At 32.8% G+C, this 13367-nt stretch overlaps 1 long non-coding RNA gene across 5 annotated transcripts in view; it reads right to left on the bottom strand.

Moving 5' to 3' along the window:
- LOC141581603 (uncharacterized) overlaps positions 1–13367 on the bottom strand; it is a 117463-nt gene that overhangs the window by 25456 nt on the left and 78640 nt on the right. For 3 of the 5 annotated variants that reach the window (XR_012514313.1, XR_012514312.1, XR_012514315.1), the window contains 2 exons: positions 8204–8272; positions 719–3348 (listed from right to left, as the gene is read on the bottom strand). This is a non-coding gene — a long non-coding RNA (uncharacterized LOC141581603). The remainder of the gene's footprint in view (positions 1–718; positions 3349–8203; positions 8273–13367) is intronic. The other 2 variants (XR_012514314.1, XR_012514316.1) reach the window with 2 other exon arrangements.

Here is a 13367-nt window from a genome sequence, read left to right as displayed (position 1 = left end):
GAATACTGTTCAGTCATAAAAATAAAATCCTGTTATTTGTGACAACATAAGTAAACCTTGAGGACATTATATTAAGTGAAATAAACCAGGCCCAGGATGATAAATGCAAATTCCCAAGTATATGAGGAATTTTAAAAGTTAAACTTAGAAGTAGAAAGAAGAATGATGGTTACAAGAGGCTGTTGGTGGGATCAGGGCATGGTACAAGAACTGTAATTTTTGTAGACAGCAGATGAGTGTCCTTTTTGCTAATTTTTCTTTGTTCTCTACTTTTTCTTCCCAAATGAGAAGCACATGAGGAAAGGTTTCCTACTTTCTCATGTGCAAAAATCAGATACAATGCAAAAGACAGGAAGAATAAGTGGTATACAACATTTCTAAAGTTCACTTAAGTCATAAGGCAAAATTCAAACCATTTCCATCAACTTAATTTTGGATTAATTTCAGTTATTATTGGTTACATGCAGTTCTGAATAAACAGGAATTTTAAAACATACACATATGCAATTACTTAGTATAATTCAAATGAAATGCATACACCATTTAACTTCAAATTATGTGGAATATTATACTTAAAAGACACATAAGCCATTAAGAAAAAAACCTGAAACAAATACGAGAAAACATATTTATGCTAATTTGATGCTCTAAATTCCATAATAGTCATAGCAAGAACCACTAAAAATTTTATGATCATTTTCTAAACTAAATATTATACCTTAAAAAGAATGTTTCATAAACAATTTGTTTTGTATGTGTATTTCCAAGCTCATATTTCAAGCTCATAGCTCCTTACTCATGGATACAGGCAACCTTGTGTAGCTCCTTGCTGACCGTCCCTGCAGTAATTCACAAGCTTCAGCTTCTACAGAACAGCTGTGAAGTCAGTAGGGAGTCATTTAGTTATTTGTGACTTTACACATCTGTCAGCTACATCCAAGCATCAAATGCAAAACTGTACACATGGGGATATTATGGGGATTGTGTCTCTCCCTGGAAGATTTGGATCTGTATACCTACAAAAGATCCGTAAGTGATTCTTTACATAAAAAAATACCTATTTTTTTTTTTAACTAATGCTTATGCTATACTAGATCCGTGAAGTTTTTAAACAGAAGGAGGCCCTGTAATCATGAAAAAACTGAAAATAGATCATACAGATTAGTTTGGCATCTTTAGAAAATGTGAGATTTCTGAGCACTGCGTGGCATCAGAATGAATACCACTTCTTAATTGGAAATATTTTACAGTACCAGAGGAAATAAAATTAGATTGAAATTTATTCAGATCCATATGAATTTTAGTGGAAGACTTCAAAATAAACTGAGCATCTCAGAGGTCTGCATTTATGTAAAACACAAAAACACACCTCACTGATTACACAGAATTACTTGTTAGTGTAATTATTGAAGTGTATTTTAATTTCTGAGAGAACAATTAATTGCAAAACTTACCACTTAAAAGCTTTCAGTCACAGATACTATGAAATTTTGCTTTGTGTATAATTAAGAAAAAAGTATGGATCATTTATTCTATATATGATACTGTTTCAACACTTTCAGTTTACGATCAGCTAGAAATTTAAAGGATGCCTGGCTTCCAAATCTAAAATACATTTTTAAACCGTTTTGAGATATTGATTCCTTACCTTTTTGAATTTTTTTTAACTTTCTTTTCCTAACATCATATAGTATAAAGGATCATGGGCAAGAAAAACTTAATTAGCCTTCTAGCCTTCCACTTATGAAATTTGTGCTTACATTAGTAATTTACCACTCAAGAATCAATTTCTTCCTCTGAATTTCAAAAGTAATGACAAGAGCTCTTAAAATTCAAGTAACTGGTAAACAAGAAAACATATTCATATATGTTTACCCTATCGATAATAAAACAGCAGGTCTCCTACTCTCTCTAGTTAATATTAGCACAATTAGTGTTAATATATTAAGATCTTGTCCATGATCAGACCATGTGTCATACTGAGATGTAAACATCAATTACCCTTTACTCCAATCTAAAATACTCAATATTCATGAGACTGAATTTTTGCATCCTCACAAAATTCATATGTTGAACTCTAATCCCTAATATGAAGGTATTTAGATGTGAAGTCTTTGGAAGGTGATTATATTATGAGGATGGCGCTCTCATAAATGGGATTAATTATCGTATGAAAGAGACTCCAGAGAGCTCCTTTGTCCCTTCTTCCATATGAGGAACATATTGAGAAAAGATTCTGTGAACCAGTAAGCAGTCCCTCACCAGGTATGAAATTTGCCAGAGGCTTGATGCTGGACTTCCCAACCTCTAAAACCGTGATAAATAAAATTGTTGTTGCTTGTATACCACCTAGTCTGTGGCATTCTCTTATAACTACTCAAAGCACTAAGATGCCATCAATAACAATGCAGGAATTGTACACATGTATTTTTTAAAATCTTACTAAAGGAAACATGAAGTTTAAAAAGAAATCATTTAAAGATGGTACTTAGGAGAGATCTTGAAACAATAGTACTTCTATTTATAAATTTTTTTTGGTTATCAAAATTTTTAAGGAACATCTTGACTCCAACCCATTGTTTTTGTAGACAGATTGAATTTTGCTGCACAGTTATCCATTTATGCATAACAGTACATCCAGTTTGGTGAGGATAGTTCTGAACCATCTTCCATTTTGAAATAAGGAGAAAAAATAAATAGAGGGTAGTAACTGACCCAATAGATTAGTAACTCTCATGATTTTCTACTATCGAGTTGAAATCCCATTATTGGTATTTATGGAATAGGGAAGCCATTCTAATACTACCTCCATATTTAAAAACTCCAAGAAAAATTTTTTTCTATGTATTTTAACCTAGAGAAATTAAAATCAAAATAAGAATATCATGATTTAGAACAGAAGGACTTGAATAGAAATAGAACTTATCCACCAAGTTAGAACCTTAGAATCTGAAATAGTTTAACTGAGAGGTCAAAATCTGCTCTTCCATCTTCTAGTTGGAGATTTCAGGCAGATGCAAGTATCTAGGTCAACTTACCTTACAAAACTTGGGGCAAGTATTATACTCATCTATGTAGGCTTACTAGATATTGGTGCTCAATATATAGTAAGGTCCAGCATAAAGATGTTCTGAGCTTGAAACCGGAGGTTTATGCAGATGTAGAGGTAAATAGGTTTAAGGTTGAGTATCTTCAAATTGAAATGGTGACTGAAGGTATTAATTTGTAGATCCATTGCCTTTGATTTCATAATTTCAATGAATATTATGTTTAAACAGGGTGTAATGCTTCATCCATTTTAAGGAGATAATTGACTGTCTGCTCATACCTCAGTTCCAACTGGCCAACCTATTAGGAAACAGAAATTGTTCAAGGCAACCACAATAGTAAACATTAAACAATACAAAATTCCAGAGTTAGTTATAATTCTTAACTCTGATTAAAGAAATGGTTGTAGCAAATGCTTTTATTCTCAGTAACTCTTTTTTTTTTAAGCTGACTTCTGACTACTATGCTAACCTGATACTTTTATGCTAGAAGATATTTGATATAGCTAGTTATAATCCATTTGAAATGCTTTTAATAGGTTGTTATCAGGCATGGTCAAAAAGACTCTCATCAATAAGGCAAAGTCATCTGATATTTTTAAGAGTAGAAATACTGATCATGTTCTGTGCAATGTTAGAGAGGTATTAATCAGGAGAGGGCAACTCAATGAAGTTTACCTGCAAAGTAGCAGTATTGTATTCAAAAATCTCTAAGAGAAAAAGCTGGCAAAAGGAACTACCCATACACAAGCAAGTTACTTTACTGTCATTGAGGCCAAATAAAGGGGCTGCATGAGATTGGTCAGGGTGGTGGGAGAAATTACAGGAAAGATGCAAACCTTATTGGAAGGCTGAGAGGTTTTGCAAAAGCTTCGGGAAAGGGTTATGGCTGGAGGCAGTCTAATCCTCTTACCTTGAGCTAAAGGCAGAGAGCAGCCAGCAAAGGACTGCAAAGAAATTTATCTAGATAAGTTTGTTCACCAATTTCTCCAGAAACCAACCTTTGATCATCTGTGCGCCAGACTGCCCCCTACTGGGGGCGGGGAGTTAGACAATGTTAATTGTCCACAAATGGTATTTGCTCCAGGCCTTTGTCATTAAATCTCTACCGAATAAATGTGAGAGTCTCTGGTTTATCTGGGCACACTGTGTCCTCGGCTTAGCAGTGGGGTCCCTTAGCCTCGTTCACAGGCAAAATACCTGTGTCTGTGTACTCCGTTCATCCCTTGCTCAGCCAGAATCTACTGGACAGACTCAGCAAGGGGCAACCCTTACTACATGGTCTGAACCTTGTGTTTCTTTGTCAGCAGAAGCGAAAAGCTGCCCATTTAACTGACAGGAATGCCTGAATTCAGAGTCACTAAGTGGCTGGCTGAGAGGATAAGTTGGAAACTATTTCACACTGTGTCCTCAAGTTATACAGGTTTCACTGAAAGGCTTCTATAATCTTAAATTACACTTCCTTTTTTTCAGAAACACAATGTGTGACCACAGAATTGTACTTCTATGTGGAAGACAGGCATTTAAGTGTTTCCTTTCCTAAAAGATTGTGAACTATAACTTGGGAATGATCATAAGAGAAACTGAATTATTTCAGGAAACATCATCTTTTGATCCTGTAGTCCTAAGATGATTGTACAGATCTATCTAAGGGCCACTCTTAGTCCTAAGACGATTGTAAAGATCACTCTAAGGGCCCCTCTAAGTGTTAATTGGTGGCATTTCTGTAGGGATAACTATATTTATACTGCGTATTTTGTGGGAAGCAATCCCTGCAATGGAAGTCATGCAACTGGACTTTAAATGCTGTAATGAACAAACTAAATATATTTGGTTCCGTCTCTGTCACAAAAAGAATGGACAATAAAGTGGCATATTCAAAAAACTGTCCAGAAGTAAAGATAGTATAGAAAGAAAAAGTGGATATTTTGAGGAGAAAATTTTCAATGGGCCTCTCTCCTGTCTGCTGTTTGCAAATAAGGCACCAACTACATTTTGTTCTGAGAAATCTTTTTAAGACTGTTCATGTAGGGAACTGCCTTGGAAGATACTGCCTCTCTCAGGAACAAAGAAAACATTTGCTTGCAGCTCAGAAGATAACAGCTCATCTCTCCCTTTGGAATAAAGAGCAGAAATATTTACACATAAAGATTCAGATTGCCTAAAGTCAGAATTCCTTTTATATAAAAACTCCCTCTGCATCAACATATGTCAACTGGCTCTCCTTCCATCATTCTATAGGAATTGGGGCTCAGGGAATGAATACAGTCCCTGATACTCAGGTGTTTGCCCTCACTAAGAGTAAGAATATTTCCTTCTGTCTCTGACCAAGGAATCTTATATCTTTTACTAGGATCCATGAAATTTTGACAGGCATATGTGTTTGTTGCAAATAGTGCAAAATTTCAGACTGTTCCCAGATCTGTACAATTAAAAATTCCATCTAGATAATTCAGATAAAGAAATGGCACCCTTCCACTGTGACATACCATTGTCTCAACTGACCAGTATATGACTACAGCTACATTTAGTTCATGGTTTATAGGCTATGAGTGAAGACATTAATTGGATAATTACTGTAATTGAACATGATACCACTAGCAATGGCAACATCATTCTTAAACTGTCACACAGCAATAACTATTGATATTCTAAATAGTATGTAACAAATATTTTTAAAGTGTAGGCTTGCTAGAGGTGCAAAAGTTGATGATCATTAATGGAAACACTACAGTAAGTCTCAGGGCAGAACATCTCTGAAAATTGTAGTCTTTAATGCAGAATTACTTGGTTAACATAATTTGAAAGGGAATTTGACTTTCTATAGCAATTGGCTGGCAGTGGACAGAGAAAAAAAATCACATTGTTGTTATAAGAGTGGATGAATAGTGACCAATATGACACCTGGAAATCAGTATCTATAAAAGCTTGTAGAAGATATCTGAAATATGCTTACATTCACAAAGAGTACAACCTGAACTTACTGGTCAATGTTGTTTGGTCAAAGGACGTGTCACTGGAATGTGCTGTGCATGGTCAAACTTCTGCTGCAAAACTATTGAAGAATGGTAGTGTAATTTTAATTGATGTATGTAAAATGTTGCTTTCCTCTCTGCTATACGTATGTATTATAACAAAAAGGTTATAATTTTATGTCAAAATTAAATGTAATTCGGACTTATGTGTACCATGAACTACAGAACTAGTGAATATTCCTGAAAGATTATTTAAAATCTCTAATTAATGTAATTCTTGTGAAGAGTTACTGGCTAGAAAAATAAATTTGGCTTTAAAAATATTGCATTTCCTAGTATAATCTTACAAATATTCAAATGACTATGAATAAACAACAAAATTAATTGAGCTAGAAAAACACAATTAAAAGGCCTTAGAAGGAACACAGCTATTATTAAAATGATTGTAGCAATTACTCCTGATCCCTGTTTTATGTTTCAAATCCAGATGGTCATTGGGGTGTGAAGTACATTTTTTTAAATAAAAATTTGAGGAAACTTTAAGACACGTAAAAACACATTTGACACATATGTGTCAAAGAGATATTGGCAGAGCTTGGAAAGCGTATCCAGAAGAAAAGTGTTACCCAGAGCCCTATAATCCATTGTGATCAAATCCTCTTGAAGATATGTTAGTAAAAGAGATTTAACAAATATACTGATGTTATTTCCTAATAGAATGTACATTATTTGACTAGGAGTTCTTACAACAAACAAACCTGTAATCCAGAGATTTTGGAGAGAAGGGAATATAGATTCCTGTAATATGTCACAAAATCTTTGATATGTAAAATAAGCCTGTTTTATGATGAAAATGGCTTTTATGTAAATGATAACATATAGCACTTAGAAAACTCATATATTATAGCTGAACCTCACTAATGAGGTTTCCTAATGAGGCTAGAAGGAAAATAGGAAAATATATCTGTAGCTCTAGACGTCCTCATGAGTACTCCCACTTTGAAATTAATATTAAAGTTTGATTGTGTAAGACCTGAGATTCCTGTATGTAATTTGATGATCTGATACTTTCTGTTAATGTATATACGTCTCAATGCGTAATTTTTTGAAATGCAAAATATGTTACCTGAATAATACAAGCTTCCACTGGAGTTTCGTTTTGTTGTGTTTTGTTTCTTATTAAGGGAAAAGAAACATGGGAAATAAACTGTCATTACGCAAGCAGGGCGTGAAAGATACAACCTTCTACTTCTAAGTAAAGTTTGATTTTTGTGACTTGAAGCTCGTGATATTTTGTTTGCTCAAAAAATGGGGAGGATGGGGTTAATGGACTTCTTGTCAGAATTATTTAACAGACTTATGTAATTTCCTGAATCTATTTTCTTTTCCATGTTTCGATTGTGTGATGGGAAAGTGAGTCATTTTTCTAAGGACTAAAATACAATATAAGAATAAGCTTCATAAACCCAAAGTGTTCGAAGAAAAATATATTTGATCAAAAAATAGACACATTTCCCCCTTCACTGTTGTCATCTACAAACATTCAAAACACTTTTCTACTTAAGAGGTTCCTGAGTCTTGGTTTACACTGTTTCTTTCTATCCCTTCACCTCCAAGGCATCAATAGCCATATGGAAAAATTGTCCATAATTCTGGTCTCCAAATCTGTGTAGCCCATCAACTAAATTATCATTCATTTTTCACCTTTATCCCCTAAGCTCACAGCCATACTTTTAAATCTGTCAATATAATATCATAATTTCTGAAATATCTAATTCAAATATCCTGTGATTTGAAACCCCCTCCTATATTTCTTGCTCACTTAAGTGGTTACACTTTGAAAACCTCTAAACTATAACTCCAAGATGCCAAACCTTTGAAAATGAAATGGTATTTTCATAAATTTGGTGCTAAAACTCAAGTTGTGGTGAAATCTGACATGATTAACTTTATTCATCACTTTTTATAGTTACTATTTTCTTAGTTGATGTGACTATGCATTTGTTCAGAGCAGAAAAAGAATCATATTTGATTAGCAGGTTCTTTAATCCTTCTTGGAGGCATTACATAAAATACTTAATTATTTAAGTCTAAAATATGCTGAATTATAAAACACATTTTGTTCCAAGGATTTCAGATAAGTGATTGTATACCAGGAATACAATATTTATTTGAACTCACCAAGACTTGAAATCCTGCATTCAGCTACCTTTTTATCTTCTTATCACCATACATCATCTTTCACATCTCCTATTTAGAAAAACAAGTCAATCATTACAAGAAAAAGTGCAAACACAAGCAAATTTTTCTTCTATTAACAAAAAAACCTAAAGCTTGTTTGTATTTTTCCTAAGTGCATCTCTGCAGTTGAAATATAATGACCATGGGTTCTCTTCAAATTCACCTTAAGAGAGGAAACCACAGGCACTCAGCTTGCTTTCTAGCAATGGCAAATTCCTTAAACCAAGTATTTCCTAATTGCTTTATTCTCCTTTGAACCCACACACTTTCTCTCCAGTTACTCTTGGTGAATAATCAGATGTACTTATCCCCACCTATTATCCAGGCAACTGAAGGGCTCAGACAGAAGATGTTATACTTCTCCCTGACCAAACCCATAAATTTGTCTTCAGTTCCTCCCTCTTACTCGATTTCATTTTTTTTCACAAAATATGTTAACCTGAAATGATCGTACTTCCCTGTTAACTTGACTATTGTCGTCTTCATTACAGCTGAATTTGAAATAAAGAAAAAAAAAATAGCTAAGCCTTTTTCCTTCTGAAATTCCAAGGTCTAGAATAGTTCTTATCACAGTGTAGGTACTTAATTTAATGATTTAATTTAATCTTAAAATCCTGTTTCATTGCAATCTACTTAAAGTGAACTCCTAGTTGTAGGGGAATGAGTCTAATTTGAAATAAAAAGTTTTTTTTTTTTTTTTTTTTTTTTTTCTATGCCAACAATCTATCTTAAAATACAAGTTTAAAACTGTGCCTTCAGTTTTGCTTCTGGTTAAATACAAAATTGGTGCTTGATAAAAGAAGTTATATTTACTTTTCTTGGAAGCATTTCCATTTGAATTATGTTGAATTACCTGAAGCAACAGAGCATTTTCAAGATACAAAAATTTTAAAAAATTAGATGTATTTCTCGTGCCAGATTGAAATTCTCCTCTTTATGCCTTTAACACTTTATGATATTGCCAGGTATAGAATTTGGTTCTCTATATCTAATCTGAAAGTTAATTACTGTATATGTGAGAAAGTTGATTCACCTAATATTTCTTTGCTCAAAAATTGCTAGTTTCAGATTCGAGACTTCAAGTGCTGGGAGGGCAAGATGGGTGGATGGTGAGGTCAGGAGACCATTCTGGACAACATGGTGAAACCCCATCTCTACTAAAATACAAAAAATTAGCCAGACCTGGTGGTGCGCACCTATAGCCTCAGTTTCTCCGGAGGCTGAGGCAGGAAAATCGCTTGAACCAGTGAGGAGGGGATTGCAGTAAGCTGAGGTCATGCCACTGAACTTCAGCCTGGGTGACATAGCAAAACTCCATCTCAAAAATAAATAAATAATAAAGAAAGTCGTGAAGTACATTAAGCACAAAATGTTTTGCAAGGGTCCTTCCAGATGCCTATTTTGTGATTATATTCATTAAAGAAGAAGAAAGGAAAGAAACGAGAGGAAAAAATGAGAAGAGGAGAAAGAAGAGTGAGCAGGAGGAAAGATGAAGTAGGTGACAGCGAAGCTCAAGCACAGGGTTTCCAGCATTAGCTTGTGTACTGTAAAACGACAATCATGAAGTTTTATCTCACGGTTTCTTTATATGTGCTGTTCTTGGAATATATGAAGCTTAATACACATTTTAGGAGGTTTTGTTAGCTCCCTAGATGCTGAATTAAGGGCTAGCACAATTTTGCATTGCATGAAACTGCCACCCAGGGCTCCAGTCCCTTTTTTAGTGTCCTTTTCCTCACAGTCAGTGTCTCATATTTCCTGCTTATTCCCTCCCTCCCAGTACTTGACTGTGCTTATTACTGATTCACACTTTAGATTCAAAGTATGTTTTTTTCCATTTCCTAACAAAACTGTGCTTTCCTCTATAACTGTACGCCTTATACTAAGATAAGGACTCAGAGTAAAGTTGTTCTAATTACTTTGACCAAACCCAAGGAAATGGAAGGGGAAAATAGAAAATTCAAAAGTTGATCCCCTCCATACACATAAACAGTTTCTTGATAAAAAAAAAAAATAGAAAGCCTGGGAATTTATATTGTTGCATAAGAAGCTATCATGCAATGAGAGATTGTGTAGAAAATAAGCCATTACAACACAGAATCGTATTTATTTCTTGAAACAAGAAATAAGAAATACAGTAAAAGTGTAATGCAGATTGTCCCTTAACAATTTCTATCTACCAACAACTGTGACAGCAATTATAACATTTAAAATAGTGATTCATTATAATTCACTCTATCTTGGTAGTCTCCCTGGAAGTACCCACACTTTTGTAAGAACACAATAATTAGGCCTCCTTGGGCTTTTATCATATTTCATTATGCTTGAATACACACTGTTCAAAGCACTTATTTGCCATCTTCACTGTAATGTGTGCTTTAACATCAGTGAACGTTTTTACCCTAAAGACAGTTAACATGTGTGTTTTGACTATCAAAACTTTTCTGAGTGTTTGTTATCAGTTCTTATCACAAATAATATTCTAAACAGTTAAAAAAAAGAGAGAAGTTGCCACAAAACATCTTAGACATTTGTAACTTTCCCTAAAGCTTAGGCTTACAAATTAAATAAGAAAATCAGGCCTTGAAAATTAGTGAGTACAAAGGTGGGGCAGGGGAATGTGTACAAATATATTAATATTGAGCTATTATATGCTTTGAGTAAGTTCACCGAAGTAACTTGACTTTATAAAGTAGGGATTTTATTTAGTTTTGAATGAATTGACTTTCAGAGAATTAACATCTAAATTGGAGTTCAAGTCTTCAAATTACTTCTTGGTATAACCAATAGTCGTTGGAAGTAAAGTTTTGAGACAAATTGAGATAAATTCATCAAAAGGAAATAGGTAGTAAACAACTAAAGTTACTTTAAGAAAACTGATTAGGATCACCAAAACAACAGTTCAACATTGCTAAAATTGTATGTTAAATTGTAAAGATTTGGTTCGTAAAATTATGTAAGCAGGACCAATAATTAGAGAAGTAAACAAAAATTATCTATCACTTCAGAATACTACAATGAGATAATTTTCTTAAAAAAAAAAAAACATGGTGTCTGTGGCATCCATTAATATCTTGTGGTATTTTTATATTTAATTCAGAAAGAAAATGATCTTATAATTAAGACTGAAAAGCATAATCTGTAAAGATAAAATCTGTAAATGCATAGGTAAATCTAAACAAACGTTGACATGAAAACTAAAATGTTCCCCCATATTGATAATTTTTAAATAAAATAAGAGTAGTGGGTAATAAAATTTTCTTGAGTGATAGAAAAAGAGATATTTAAATATAGTGTTTTGAGGCATTGCATTCTTTGTAAATAAGTTGGAGAAATTTACTTCAAATTTTAGTGAAATTTTTTATGTAGTTTTTAATAGCTACTTATAAAATAGAAACAAAGTACAAAACATCAAAATGGCAGGAGGATTATATAAAAACATGCAGAATATATGACTGAAGAGAAAAAATAAAAACATTGAAATACAATTTGGATAAATAAATCTTAACATGTGTTTCCATATTAATAAAAATGCTTAGAACTGAATTGTAATGCAAATGTTACTGATATAGATTGTTGGATGCTGACCAAATGATACTTAGAATAATATTTATCATTTTAAAAATCTTGTAAAAGAAAAAAAAAGCATTGTGCTTAGAAAGTTACATTTGAATAGTAAATAGGCTGAAATAATATAAAATATGAATGTCTTTTAAAGACACAAGAAGAGATAAAAGAATGAAGAAAGGATATTATAAACAGTTTATTGAAAAATTGCTGAAACAATAAATATTCAATAAAGATGAACAGCAAAGTCAAAAGATGGTTCTTTGAATAGAAAAGTGCAACCAAAACTTGTGAGCAGCAATTTTATGTTGTCAGTGTCAGATTAGTTTTTGCTAATATTCCTTTGGACTACATGATAAAAAAAATTTATGTTCTTCCATTTGTGCTTCCATTTAATTTGCTGACATAATTCATCACTTGATATATTCTTCCCCTCTACCCATCATTTGAATCACGATAGTAAATTTTCTTACCTTTTTTTTTCTGTTATTGACAGTACTCAAAAAAACAGAGATGGTTGGATCATGGGGCAGTTCTGTTTTTAATGTTTTGAGAATGAGCAGTTATATGGTACAATCAGAATATTTTTGTTATTAAAATTATAATGATGTTTATAGTTATTTAGCAAGATTTCCTAGTGAATGTACTGTTATGATATCCCATTTCCAAACCCATGTATGGCAAACTATATTTAAATATCAAATATAATTTAAAACCCCTTATCTTATTAGTAGACAATTTCATTGTAATTTCACAATGTAGTAATAACCTTATTTAAATAATCATGTTAATACCACATTTAAAAAAACCTTTGTTTCTATTTGCTTTATAGATTATTCTTTTTAATTTGATTTCTATTTAATTTTCAATGCTTAATGTTGATAATGGGTAGACATTTTCGATCTCTTTATTATGTTCTGCTTTCAAGTTAGAAGGTTAAAAATACTTTAAAATGTAACTAATGGCAGGATTTATGTGAAAGAAAAATTATGCAGAGCTAAGATAAAATACAAATATGATTATAGTCAAAGAAAAAATGTTAAATAAACAGTATAATTTCTTTTGTGTGTGTGTGTGTGTGTGGTTTTCTTATGCACATGACTTAAATGTTAGGTATGTTTCCTGTAGAAAGGAATTGGTGGAGAAAACATCATATAATTAGGATTATTTGTCAACTCAATTTCTCTAGTTTCTTATCTATAATCCCATCTTTTTAACCTGTGAAACTAAAGATATTCAAACTATAGTTATAGTCTTCCATTATGGTTGCACAAAACAAAATCTAGGCAGAACCAAAGAACTCTTCTGTGTGGTTAATGATCAGATGCAGGGATATATGTAGACAAACCAAGGCCATTACGTAGAAACAAAACAAAACAAAGCCAAATGTAAAATAGAAACAATTTATCAAAAATTTTTTTTTATGTTCTGAACACTGGCCTGAAAACAACATGGACAATCAAGTTCATAGACAGACACTAATGTGTCAGAATTAATAAAACTCAGATAAATAGATAAATTTAAAATTGTATGGGCC

The sequence above is a fragment of the Saimiri boliviensis genome, chromosome 16 (assembly GCF_048565385.1).
Source record: "Saimiri boliviensis isolate mSaiBol1 chromosome 16, mSaiBol1.pri, whole genome shotgun sequence".
Classification (NCBI taxonomy): domain Eukaryota; kingdom Metazoa; phylum Chordata; class Mammalia; order Primates; family Cebidae; genus Saimiri; species Saimiri boliviensis.
The sequence above is the reverse complement of the archived record's forward strand: the minus strand, read 5'-3'. Positions and strand labels throughout refer to the sequence as shown.